Genomic DNA, 15,233 nt, shown 5'->3' with positions numbered 1-15,233 from the left:
TTCTAACGTGTGGCATGCAATCAGAGTACAACTTTTAAACCATGTACCTACTACGTGCCATGTAGAAAATGCAATTAACTAGTTATTATTCGAGTAAAGTATAATTTTGTATTTGTTTACATTCGCTATCTATATTCATTCTATCATCTATTAAAAGTGGGACATTGGAGGAATGACCGGCGATTTTTTTAAATTTTAATTCGTCGTCGATTACTGAGAATTTAGCTTTGACCCGAACTTACGCCGTCTTCTAAAAGAATTTTGCCTAACGTTGATAGCTATGCGGTATGGCGTCAATACGTCACGCACAAAAGCAAGATAATAATTATTCTGGATTCCTTGGCATCACTGTAAAAGCCGTCGTCGAGCCAACTAGAATATCGTCTGACGTGGCAAAGTCAAAGAAGAAAATTACCCAAGTCGGTAGAGTAATCTTGTGCATATATATATATATATAAAATAACGTTCATATATAAGGTGTATACGCTATGGCAACCCTTGTACAAATATTACACCTATACAGCGCTTAAAACTTCTCGTTCGCTGGTTACACATGTATTCGGTGTGTGAGGTGCAATAAATATAGATATGCACAAATTGTAGTAGTTGGCGACTTAAATTTATTTGGACCAACGTCGACCGCAAAGTCTAACCAATGTAATGACAATTTCGAAAAACTGACCGTATGGTGCATTATTATAATAATAATATGTTAATCTTGGATATCCGAAATTAAGACCCGTCAACCCGTAATAGGTCCCACGTGTTAGGTGGTGGTTAATGCTGCAACGTTGCTGTGGTACGTGCCATATCATTTTTCGAGATTTACGAGCCAAGTACAACGGTGGCAAAGTCAAGAGCGGTATTTTTTTATTTAATGCGAAACCCGGCCAACACTATACGTATAAGGGTCCCCCGGACTAAACTTAAATACATACAAACGAGTTTCTCGGTTAATTTACATTTAAAACACCATATAAATCACGGCATATAGTTTGTGGGGTGGAAGAAACAGGCCAGACTACAGAGAGAACAATATATTTAAACAATATAACACAGACATGACTATAAATTCTAGAGCTAAGTGCGTTAGTTGAATATCATTTTGTAATCTGTCTTGTGCGCTTGTGTCTAAATAAAATCAACATGATACTACACTGTGTTATTAGATGACCACCGTTTATATATTGTGTATATTATCTCTTATACGGTACTATTATATAAATAAAATAATAATTAAACAAGCTACTGTCAGAAAATTATAAATTTGATATAATATGCCTACTTTAGGCTCAAAAACTAATTCACTTTTTTTTTAATATAAATATTTACTTTGTGCTACCAAACGTATGACAAATAATTTAACTTGTATATATGCAGTAAATCTGTGTGGCGTTTCGATTGCTATAAAATGATTTTTTTTAATTTGTATTATACACATTTTTATTCATTCGAGAAAATATTTACATTATTCAGACCTAAATTCATACACGTCCGATGCGGACAACATTAGATATTTATGAACAAAACGTTTATGTTTATTTTACTACATCATTACAATACCAAAACGTACACAATAAAATCTAATAATTTCTCAGTTGGTAGTAGTATTTTCTTTTTTGTCCTTTCACGATAAATATGTATATAAATATTTGTTTTCTGTAAATCAACGTATGAACATATTGTGTAAACGAATTTATTTAAAACTTTTCAAAACTTTTTACTGGATTCACTTTAAATAAATACGGTCGCTGACGTGCAGACTGTTGACAAAGTCATGCATGATTGCCGACTTTCAAATGTTACTATTATGAGTTTAAATTTTGAAAAGTTTCCGGCCATTGCATCTACATACCTAGTGAATAATTTCCGAAACAATTCTTTTGATGTTCTTACTAGCTCTGTGCAGCGTAAGACTGATTGAATTTTTTTAATTTCCGTTTTATAATTATTATTATTATATTATCGTTTGATTATATTACGTCCATGTACGCTTTGAATTTGTAAGCCTTTGACATACAAAAAACTGTAAATCTATTTAAAGGTTTCTGAAATAAGTCCGGGTCACGAGCTATAAAATTACATGTCTATAACAGAATTTAATTATTTATATATTATATATACCACATAACGATGTATATGTATAGCTACAGTTTTATTTCCATAGAACTACATGTGTATGACTTATAACGTATCAATTTAAAAATGAACGAACACAAAAAACCAAGACGCTTAATTTTGTACATTTTTATTAGGTATTCAATTATACACCCAAAAATATGTATCATGTACTTGTTTGCAGAACACTAGCATCTGTATAAAACATGCATAATAGTTAATTAACATATAACATAACGTAAGTATGGGTATGATCTATGAAAAATGTTTATCAGATTGTTAACATTCAAAATGGTACGCATAAATCTGACTAAATACCACATCGTGATTGATCCTGTGTAACGCGTTACATAATTTTTATCGTCAAAGTAACCTTGTTTCATCAAGGCCATTTTACATATTAGAGCACTTTAGTTATTAGAAAACAAACCGAATTCACGAACATTTTTACCCGCGGACGGGGCGGGTACATCAACATTGAAAAGCTTTTATATAGTTTAGTGCATGCAAGCGCATCCCAGTGTGTGTGTTTTTATGCTATCTATGTTATATTTTTATAACCCCATTTGACACTTTAAATTGCATTAAATATTCGTCGTCATGCCGCATCGACAATGCGCTGCTGCGAAACACTGTTACTACAACACTGGCGAAGCGTGTGCCGCTATCCCTCTATTCATTGTCATAGTGCAAGAATTGGTGCACACAAACACAGATGGGACGGTTTGCATATTGTGTAGGTACACGCGCATTGTCTATTGTATCGGACAAAGGAATGGCAAGAGGGGGGGAAGGGGAAGGAAGTGATATTATTTTAGTCGGGCTTCCGTGTTGTCTCTGTTAATAATTAATTATACTTCCCGTCAGGCGAACACTGCTCGTGTACCGCCGGATGGATAACATCAAAATAAGATGTATTGCTCGCTGTTTGAGTTTTGAATGCGTTTCGAGTTGCGTTTATCAAAACGCACGATATATTGTTGTTTGCGAGAGTCGTGGCCGACAGCCGAGTGTGCAAAATCGAACGACAAGAGACGTGCGACAGTTGCCGAATGTTGGCGAGGAGAGGAGAAAAGTGTACTTGTGTAGATATGATGAAAAAGCAGCGACCGGGAAAGCCGGTGGACCGATCATCCACAATGCACGCGGACGTTGTGAACGTCAGGGTTTAAAGAGATAATGCCGTTTCCCACACGGTGCGTCCCTGTCTATTAGCATAACCGCCGTGACACGCCCGTCTAATACACAGACGCGTACCTACAGGCTACAGCTAGTAAATAATATATACTATCATACCGACCGCTACAAAAGGACGGTTTTAATTTGTTTTGACAGAGCCAACCAGCTCCACTAATATACGTGGGTCCCTCTATATACCCGTCACGGTGTATAATTCGGCCATCGATGGTCGGGTCGCTGCCGACCAATGTGTTTGTACAGTTAAATAGGTCCAAATGGCGTTTTCCCAGGTGGTTCTCGCATGAACTCAAAACTGAATATTAATTAGCCGCGATCCGCCGGACCTATCTGTTATAATTATCACGGTGATCGGTTGGGTTAGGTTGTAATTTGTCATTAAGTATTTAACTGACGCGACACGACACCGGGAAAAATTTTGGCTACGACAAATTTCATACAAAATCTTTAATACGTTAAATCATTGCAAACACAATTTTCATAGTTCGAGTAAAAACGATTTCTGGAAGGGAAGTTTTGTGTTTTTTTTTTTTTTAAGTACGGAGTATTGGTAGCAAATATTTGGTTTACCAATTAAAAGCACTACTCACGTGTACTTTGAATGGCTCAAAAAATATATATGAAAAACTGGTTATCAGTCAGTCGTTATTTTCAAGTATTTACTATCATTTTTAGAAGAAATGTTTAACATGAACAACAACAAAGTTTATTTTGTCGCTTATAATGTAATCAAATTTTCATAAAATAAATGATCTAACCGGTCGCAGTAGACAAGATACAAAACATCCAGATGAGGATTCAGCAGGTGGGTATAGAGACTATATGGTTTTCTATAAATAAGATTTTATAGATAAGTTTACAAATAAAACCAAAGAAGAAAATTACTCGTTCATTGCCAAAACAAAAAACCTATTATAATTGTAAAAACGAACTCCCCGCTTAGTTTTGCATCAAAGCTAATATTAAAGAAGTTTTATAACTATTTGGTAAATTCTAAGAAACCGTTTTTGTTTGAAATCATGTTTAAATTACATTATTCAGTTGTATTAAGTTATTGCATATATTCGGAAGAAAATTAAATAAGTCAGCCATTAGTTACGATCAGCACAAAAAGAGCCAATGAAAAGCAAGACGAGATATTATTTGCTAATTTATTTTCTTAAGTATTTAGTGAGTATTTCCAACACAAATGTATCTATGTAATTTTATCAAACGTATTCGTCTAGTGTGGACGATTGATAACCAGTTTTAAAGTAAAGTCATATAATAAGTTTATAGATATTGAACTTAACCTTAACACGGTTATTCGTATATTTTACAACTTTTAGAAATTGTCAATATAAGGGCTGGTGGTTAAAACTTGGTCGGTTGACTTTCTATTAAGTTCATAACAAAACAAATTTAGATTACTTCTGCGGTTTCTAAACTGACTTGACTCTTACTCGCTTGACGCTTTTATGTACGTTTAGGTAAATAACAATATAAATTTTATCCTAATATATTATATAAAAAAACCTGTTTGGATTAGTTCGCCATTTAATTCGTAGTCACCTCCAATAAACTATAGAGTATAGACAGTCACCTTTTTTTTTTATTTCCGAGGATTTTATGAACAGTCATTTCATTTCAAACTAATAGTCTGGAAATGTCAATTGATACGAAAAGAGAACAATAATAAAAACAGGTTTGTAGGAAAGCTTTACCTCGACTTTTAAAAGTATCGCACCGCAAAAACATTTATTCTAAAATTTAATAAAACTCTCGGATAAGAAATTAAGTGACATCAGACTAGTTGAAGGATTTACAACGTCGGTCTGATAGTAAATGGAAATGATTACATTTAAATTGAAATGGATAGTTTGAAATATAAAGCTGTACAATTTTGTATTAACGTTCAAATCGCTTTTTAAAGTTTATTTATTGAAACAAAACAATTATTGTTTTTTTTGTTTATTATTCATACCAAGCTTTTCTTTCTACAAATTTTGATTGATTCTAAAAACCACAACTAAGTAATTATTAGGTACATTACATAGGAATAACATTAATTATAATTTAATATAAATATATCCTAGATAATGACATGTTTTTACAAAAACAACCATTAACATAACAGCTACATTATATTATTGTTTATTTTGTGTTCATTACAATATGTATCAAAAGTATTGTTTTCCATATCTGTCGCGACAAACCCAGAGCTCATTTTTTTATATATATTATGTAAATTGATTATTGTAAAACGATAAAAATAAAAATATGCGTCTGTTGTATTTTTCACTTAATTATAGCTGCCGAGTAATATAAAAAATTATATTAAAAAGACAATGATATATTATAGTAATCATTTATAGAATTAAATAATCAAGTAATCGGATATGTGTCAGATTAAGTCACATAATAATTGCTAAACGAATTTGACGTTCAACAAAGTGCCAAACTGTATTGTGTTAATAAATGAGTACATCTCACAAATAATAAAATCCACAACATCTTTGTAACGTTTCAATATTATTTTCAACGTTGTCGGATAAGCTCCGAATGGACAGCGGTATTGCAAACGTGAAACACTTCCGGACTGGTATTTTTAAGGGTAAACCAATATTTATTTTGAATTGTTTAGCAAATAACATCAGAGAAGACCGTCTGAAATAAACCTAATCTACTGATTTCTTTATTGTACATAGATACACACAGTATATTGGTAGTGGATAGCGGTGCTAATAATATTAATAACGACCATTTTTAAATACATATAACGTTACAAAAGGGGTAGCGATAGCGTTGTTATTGTTATATTATGTGTTTTTTCCCACATTTCATATTGTTTGTGTATTGAAGTGTAGCTCGGCACGATGTAATTAAAGTCACGGCGAAGGAGTATCTCCTTATAAATTTGCGTCGTTAAATAGGAACGATAGAAAACAAAAGAAAATAACTAGTAAGGAAGCTAGGAAGAATTTCGTGTAGTTTTTTCTTATTATTCGTCGCAACTGGCTGTTTACGTCATCCCGTGCTTGGTAATTTTGCTTAGTAATTTTCTCAAACGCTATTCTCGAGACGCTTGCACTTATAACGGCACACAGACTCCAGTAGCAATACCTATAAGTATTATACACAAGTATAGGAAATATACACGAGCCGCAAGGATTACAGGGCCACACCGAACCGGCAGACAGTATATACCATTTTCACTCTTAGACATCCACAAGAATTTCCCGGGTCGTACTTAACCTCTGTGTTATGCGTTTCAACGATCATTTTCGTGTTTCCCAAAAGCCTCGTGTGTCTCCAGTTTATTTATGTAATATTATTTATCCCTTCCCTTGTACAGTCGATTAACGCGGCGGTTCGCGCAAATCCGCCACCGGCAATGAACGCCCAGTCGATGAAAACTCCTTTGTGATCACAGTGTGTCATCTCGTTGTTATAGAGAAAAAAAACATTTTTTTTTTTAAAGCTACGAGACTTTAACGTTAAATCGATATTGGCAATTTTCCAGGAAATCCGACTGAGAATCTGGCACATCCGTCTAATTAGGTCCGGAGAACGTGGCTTTTGTTTTTGTCAAAAATAAAGACGTGATCGTTGATAAGAGAAAAATCCATCTTTGACTAATTCCTGTCGAATAAATTTTCCCACTCCTATGGAAGTATACCTCCTTCCTTTGGAAATAGATATACATTTGATCCACACTATTGCAAAGTTAAGCTCACTTTGCGCCGAATATTTTATACAAGTAATAGAGTTGTTCAAGTAATAAATTGGCCGAGTCACAGCTTTATATACCGTACCTGTAAACTATAATAAATACAATTATATGACTTTATCTCATATTGTCCTTTAAAATTAGTTATTTTTGACATAAATGTAAATAAAAAATGGCGTCACGGAATGAAAAAAAAAATTGTTTAACGAACAAAAAAAATTTAGAACTAAACATAATTAAATTACTTACTTCAGTAACTTTGCTGTTCCCGATCTAACCAATTATTTAAAGTGCGAGGAAGATTCAATTTTTTTAAACTATATTAAAAAAAACAGCTACTGTATAAAAACAAATAGCATTAGTGTCTCCGTTTAATTTGTTAAATGTTTATAATTTAAATTACAAAGGGCTATATTGCCTGTTCGTAATGTAAACAGTAACCATTTTTACAACGCCTAATTTTTTTACCATACAATAATTTTACTTTTATAATTTTTTTACGTAACTAAGTATAAACAGTTAAATACAGTTCAATAATTACAAAAAAAAAATGTTTATTGAACTAAGATAACTGATTTAAGACAGACTAATGAAACAATAGGTTCAACACAGTTGAATAGGTTTTAACAATAATAATTTCCAGTATTGTTTAAAACCGTTAGTTATAATTTATAAATGATACAATACAGTGTTTATTACCAACGAATAATATAACAAATATAAATAAATTGACATCTTTAGTATTCATTAGCGTTGCAGTATCTTTATTGTTAGCAAAATTATGTAGCATTAATAATGCTACAATATTAAAAAAAACTTCATTAAATATAATTTTATCTCAAGTACTAAACTAATAATATTATGCTGTAAATTGTGATTGTGTGATCAATGAAATTAAATTACAGCAGGTATACATACGTATTAAATTGGATGTTAAAATATAACTAATTGATTTTCATTTGGTTTTACTATTAGGTATGCAACTGTTATAGTTACCTAATCATATCAAAAGAACTAGTTTGGAAGTATTATAGTTTTATTAATTCGTGTTTCAAAGAAAACCAATTATCCTGTTTGAACAATTTAAAATCAAATGCTTAAAATTATATTAAAATCAAACTACTGTACTTATTGTTTAGCTAAATGTTAATTTTTTATTTATAGGTTCTAAAACATAAGAAAAGTCAAAATTTGAGCAGATTTTCAAAAGAAGAAATGTAAGTATTATTTATTTTTATATTCCTGTGTTTGTTTTAATGAGCATAATGCATATACATTATAACTTTATAATATACAAGCACAGAAACAATTAGTTGTTAGAAAAACAATAATGTCATTATTTTTATACATCTATAGATAGTAAAAATTACTTTTTTAAACCAGTAATTTTTTTTTACTTCTTAAAAAAACCAATACCTGGCGAAGGTATTAAGCGGCGAGCTTTGCATCGAAGCTAGAAGTAATTTTTACAAACTATATATAGATTTAAACTTTTTTTAGCTTAAACATTTTATTTTAATATGTGGAATAAAATTTAAAAATTTTAATGTTTTCTGTTTTCAACAGATTTGTCGCAATAAACTTTAAATCCAATACGGTTGCAATTGTCTCGAAAACTAGTTCAAGGGTCTAAAAGCCTGATATTGTAATTGTTGCACTAAGATTTGCTTAACAAATGTATGAAACTAATCCACAATCAAAATTAATCAGATTTGTTGTTATCAAAATGGTCACACTGTACATATTCCGCCAAAACCCCAACCCTCCAATTTCGGTTTAAAGGGATTTTAGGTACTTATTTTTGAAGTCGCCCAGTGTTATTCAAATGAGCATGAGTATAATAACCATTCAGTATATTCATAAGCTGTGAACTTTTTTACGAACCTGTAAAGTGTGACACTGTTGTCAGACGAAGCAAAGCGGCTAGGAACTAAGGTCTAGGAGATAGACACAAGGTGTTTGATTCATGTCAGTAACTGGGCCCGATGATAAACGCCATTGAAATAAAAAATAAAGTGCACTTGTCATATCCTAATGTATTAAAATATATTACAATTTACAGTAACAAATTTTTATAAATAGAAAAAAATGTTTAATATTATTTAAGTAGGTAATATTTTTTAATTAAGTCATATTTTTTTTATAACGAGGAAGTATACAAATGTTTTCTAAATTAGCAATTTTCTGAATGTTGAGATTTAACTGCAACCAGATTATATTCCTATGATAAATTTTCTGACGGTAATTGAAAAATAACTATGTGTGTGCGCAAACTTATCGGCAAACATAATTTGATTTATATTACCCGAAGACCCTGTATCAACAGGCGAAAGAAAAAAAATATTTTAAAAGTCGTACCATATTTCCATTATCCACTTGATATGGTTCGGTGTTATTTTTTTGCCCAACGATAAATTCGAAAAATGCAATAAATTTAATCTGTGCGATTCAATCAAATTTCTTACTTATATTATATACTGTGAGTCTATATAACTTCTTGGAAACATTTATTATTTTTTTGTCATACTACAACAACCATCCTCGACCTAGCAAGAAATTGCTCGTAGCCGTCTGCGGAGTGTTGTAATAAAGCACTAAATAATTTATGCTACAACGATAATGTTATCGTTACAGCGGATGTCTTTATAAAATATAATAATGTAATTTTCAGTAGAAGGATTTTTTTTTACATATTAATTTTATAAGTTTTTTCATAGTAACGATTACCGTTTGTAGAAAAAATAGCTACCATTTACTGCTATAGTAAATTATAAGGTCAGGAAAATCCAAACACTACCCAGTGCCTGAGACGACCAACTCCTCTCGAATTAGTTATTCTATTTTTATTTGTTGTACTCAGTGCTGGTTCTTTAGGCAAGAACCGTGGATTTATTAGAAACTGATCACCGACATGACGACGAATCAAATACTACTTAATCTGCGCAGTTCAATGATAGTGCAACCTATAAAGTTAAATGTCTACTATTTACAAGAATACCACATGACGTTTATGATGGCGCAAGGTGAAATCAACACAATCTCTTAGATTCGCCGTTTAAGTACCTATTATTATTATGTACTATATCATGACAAATTCAACAACGTTTCAAAGTACTAATTTAATACATTATTTGTTGGTTTTTTACCGAAAACATTTCTCTTCCTCGGATCCATAGAAAAGCTAAAGATCACAATGACTAGATCATAGAGGGAACTACTTGCAAGCAAAACAGTCACGCGCTTGACTTGGGAACTCGGCCATATGCGGTGAATCAGTATTTTATGTTTTTTTTATTAGTTACGCTTCTTCTGAGCCTTCTCTCTCTCTCTCCCTTATTTAACTTGACAAGTAAACAACTTTACATGCAACAAGACAATGGAACGCGGATGTATTTTACTTGAGAGTTTATGAACGAGTCGATCCCGCCGCAACGCCATAGCCAGCCCAGTGTGGATAACCTAGTTCGTTATAAAGTATAATATTATTACTATAGTGGTATAAATTCGGACGCGCAAACGGCACTGGATACTACATATATTTTAGTAGATATACAAATATAATAATATTAACACAATTGGCGGCTGAGATTTTAACTGCAAACAAGGCTTATAAATTATCTTTATTCCGACCGTTTTTCGACCTTTATTATTATTATGTACACTCTTCGCAGCTCTCGGAATGATAAAACGATGGGTATTATTTCAGCGGGTCCGCCGTGTCGGCAAAAAATTTTGTAATGATAAGTAAACACGCTTAGTGCTCGCTTTGTGCTTCGCCCGTTACAATCGATGGTTTATATATTATACAGCTACAAGCTATCTGCGGGCCATATAATATAATACAGGTATTGTAACCGTTCCAGGAATATCGGACCCACCAAAATTTCAAACGGCATGTACCTGTATAGCATTTAGTAATTAGTATTGTGCTTTATGTTAATTGTAGATTGCCCCGCAGCTACAGAACCTAAGTTATTATAACTATTGCACAACACAAACCTAATCGTGGTCAACGATAACTCGATAACACTTGATACGTCGGATGGTCATGAATTAAAATACGTTTAATATAATAACTTAAGATAATAATTGATATACCAAACCTAAAATATAGCATATGACATGTATTAAACAACCATAGAATCGCCGCTTATTAAAATTTATCGGACAACCATCCTTCAATTAATGGCTGTAGTGCACGTTTAATACATATTATTATGGTCTTACTCCCGTCCCGAGATTAGGAAAATAAATTTTCTTGGGAACTCTAGATCCTTTGGGGAAGCATAAACATTCAGAAAAACAAGAATATAACACAATACAATGTCGTTTGTTACAACTCACAAAAAGTGATAACACCGAATAGATATTTTCTTGTGAAGTAAAAGAATCGATTGACATGCACACATTTTTCAACGCGAGTTAATTTTTTTTTGATATCTTGGAGTTATAGATTACAATTAGAAGTATACAAAAAAAAAGAAACCGTATTAAGTACAATTTTTCTTACAATATTGGTGTTTATTGGTGGAATTCAGTGGAACCGCCTCCAGTAAAATAATAAATAAACGCCGCGCCAGTAGACTCTATAGTCTGTAGTCATAAAGTTATAATAGTGAACAATATAGATGCCATTAAAATTTTATAAGGCCAAATTCTGTTAAAAGCGTGACGACACTGCGGTGAGTGGATCGTAAACCATATTCAGCTCCTTTTATAGCTTATGATTTTGTCGTGTAAATAATAAATGTTTTTATTGATTCGAATAAAATAGTGAATACATATTGTATCGAATGTATACTTAAAAAGGAATTACATATAAAAAAAAAACAAAAAAAATTGTAATGTCTTTATATCGTTGTATAGATAATATCTTATATTTTTAAAACATTTAGAAACCTACAACTATATTGGTCATATGCTCGTTTATTCACCCCACGACCTCCTTAATTCTCCTTTAAATTTATCCAAATGGTTAATTTTGAAACCAAACGTATTGATTTTGTTGCCCGTCTAATTTTTACTAACTTAATCAACCATATTTTCATATTAATTATGCAAAAACGTTTTTAAAAAAGAGAGATAATTTGATTGAATAAACGCTCTTTTTTTCTGTAAATGTTGTAATTGGTAGAGTAAAAAAAAAATGCGGTCGCATTATATATTCTGTATAATTACACAGCCCCACAAAAAAACAGTAGGTTTTCCGACAGAGCAGAAAAGTCGATAAAAAAGCAAGATCTCTAAAATTTCTACCACGGATTCAGTGACTCAAAATTAAACTCAACCGAGCTCGATCAGAGAGTGGTGTTACCAAATAGAGGTACCTACCTTCATTATACACATTTGGGTAAATATTATTAAATTATATAGTTATGGTCGGACCGGAAGTGTTTGGCAAATCTGTTTTTTTTTTTGCCTTTGGCGACAAGATAACTATTGGACCGGAGGAAAGAGTGAAAATCCTATTAAAAAAAAGACAAATCGATTATATATCTCATTAATCGCGACGTTCGAAAAATGACCCTAACGGTTTCCTTTTTTTTTTACGGTCCGGTAGTTTATATGAAAAAAAAAAATATATATATATATTATTACCCTTTTTTATCGCCGTTTGAAAAAAAAAATTTGTCATTTGTGACCTCAACAAAGCTTTTCCTCGAATACCGATCACATTTCAGTTGAACGGATTGACTTAATAAATTATATTGGCCTCCGGGACAAAGGATACTTGGCTCGGTTTTATTTGCGGGTTTTCCACACAATTTAACCTCTCGTCCTCCACGCTTATATCGAGTTGTTCGTCACCTGAGCGAACGTTCCAAAAACTAAAACTTAACTAGAATTTTCCTTTTATAAACATAACAAACCGTTTGATTGTTTCCGTGTTGTGCCAATTCGACTTGCGGATTAGCTGCGGGCGACTTTCGATTAGCCGGGACCGACAATAAAAAAATATAAGTGTAATAGTCTATATTTATATATATATTATATATATATATATATAATATGTAATACATGTCGCGAAAATGGGATTTGTATTGACTCGAAATGTTTCTACTCTTCCTTCCTATTTTTTTTTTTTTTTTTTTTATAGTTATTTGAAAATAATAATACAATATAAAAGTACGAATGTGGAAATAGGAACTCGCATGGTTTCGAACGCGACACAATCAAAACTCGATCGATTCCGTGAAAGTTTCATCGTTATAGGAATAAAATCGTTTCTACAATACGTAGAAAGTAATTCTATTGTATTGATTACATTTCATCCGTTTTATGTGTTTTATAATATTTAGTCGGCACAAGACGGCGGTTTATAAAATCAACGAAAACGCCGCGCTTAAGATCAATCTACTTTGGATATCATAGACTAGTACATTTTAATTTATTTGTATAACTTTCAAGGAATTATTTTTTACTTATGCAATTTTTTCAACGAGCAAACGCCCTTTTGGTCGTATTTTAGACCTAAAATAACACCTACTTAATGTTAGTCCGATTTCCATTCTTCAAAAAAATGCATGGTACTAAAATCAAAATTCATATGACGCCTTTTCAACGTATTCTGATTTTAAGCCGACAAACAATACATGAATGTATATTAGTTGTACATGTTAACTGAAATGAAAACTTGCAACGTTTTACGGTTTATTGTATCGGCCTGTACTCTCAAAACTCACCGTTTCATGAGGTTAACTATTGAACAAATACGGGAAACGTCTAAACCTTATATAATATATATAATACGGAAACTCTAGAATGCACACATTTGCCAGTCAGATGCGGTTGCTACAAAAATGATTGCTTTTCAGTAACTATATACCATTTGTAGTTTCAGTTTGTGCGGTGAGATTATGCTTATGGAATAAAGTTTTACAATTACATACATTTTAAACGTGAATATTGTTAATATTTTCTAAAAAACAATGTTTTTACATTTGCCTAATTTGTTTTTATTCAAGTAAACCCTAATTATATTTATGATTATTTTATTAGCTAGATTATTTTAGAAAAAAAAGTTACTAGTTTGTATTAGATAAGATGTCTGCAAAAGTCGAAAACGAAACGGTTTTAGAAAGATTTAAATAAGTTATCTTGTAAAAATGTTATCAACAATGATAATATTAGTATACATTATTTATACGTCCGTCTGAATTTTTATTGGTGTTCCATCGGTTTGCTTCCGCCATTCCCAATGCTTTCTTTGTGTAGCACCAAAAATCTTAAAAGCATCTATTTTTACCAAAACCTACATTGTCTATACAAACGACTAAATTATTGGTTCGACGTCAAAGCACTGATTGCCGCCAAACAGTTTGTTTTTTCCACTTTGACAATCTAATTTAGTATATAGATATATATTTGTTTAAGAATTTGACTAGTATAAAAAAGGGTTCTCGGTGTTCTTCAATCGTTTGTATTTTATTTTTTCCAGTCTCGTACAAACGAGTGTATCAAAAGACGATGAAACAAAACAAAGATGAATAAAATGTTTTAATCAAATACTTCAACTTTTTGTGTCTCTAATTTATATATTTATTTTTATTGATTATTGTAATTACATAATTAAACCAAACAACGTATCCTATACAAGAAATTTGCTTCAATTTTTCAATTAATATTAGAATAATAAATATAGGCGAGCAAATCAGTAACCTTATATTAGCGAAAGAATATTAAGAGGGAATGTGAGCGAGTGACATTTCTAACGGGACTTGGTGAAATAACGTGTAAAATATTTTCCGAAAATGGGTGTAAATAATAAAAATATATAGTTTTATGAGGTTTATATATATTATAAATAACAAACCTTTTATTAGAGCGATTTTCACGAGAATTCCGCTCGATCAAAACAATATTTGAAAACTGTCTGAAACTGATAACCGGTCAATTTTTTTGCTAAGGATATTACTTTAGTTTCACTCAATACATTGGGCGATTTTTTTTACCAGAAATCCTTATATAATATATATATATATTTATTTTGTTATTTTTTTTTGTTTCAACCGGAAGTTTTTCCCATTATATATATACTTTAACTTCCGGTTGAAAAAAAAATAACACTTAAGATATATATATATATGTATATATATATATCTTTGGGTCATTATGGCGTAAAATCACCATTAGTTTTCTTATTTATAAGCACCGTAAATATCATATTATTTTTGTTTAATATCGCGTTGTTAAGAACTTTGCAACTAAA

The 15,233-nt window shown here is 31.5% G+C and overlaps 1 protein-coding gene across 5 annotated transcripts in view; it reads left to right on the top strand.

Moving 5' to 3' along the window:
- The window catches only part of LOC126832754 (protein artichoke-like), a 127,058-nt gene that overhangs the window by 84,637 nt on the left and 27,188 nt on the right, over positions 1-15,233 (top strand). For all 5 annotated transcript variants that reach the window (XM_050563666.1, XM_050563662.1, XM_050563667.1 and 2 more), the window contains one exon: positions 8,189-8,241. The gene's annotated coding sequence lies outside the window, so the exon portion shown is untranslated. The remainder of the gene's footprint in view (positions 1-8,188; positions 8,242-15,233) is intronic.

The sequence above is a fragment of the Adelges cooleyi genome, unplaced genomic scaffold (assembly GCF_023614345.1).
Source record: "Adelges cooleyi isolate 19-005CV unplaced genomic scaffold, UGA_ACOO_1.1 ACOO_flye_CR_arks_rails_tigmint_CR_PRNA_167, whole genome shotgun sequence".
In the NCBI taxonomy this organism is placed as follows: Eukaryota; Metazoa; Arthropoda; class Insecta; order Hemiptera; family Adelgidae; genus Adelges; species Adelges cooleyi.
The sequence above is the reverse complement of the archived record's forward strand: the minus strand, read 5'-3'. Positions and strand labels throughout refer to the sequence as shown.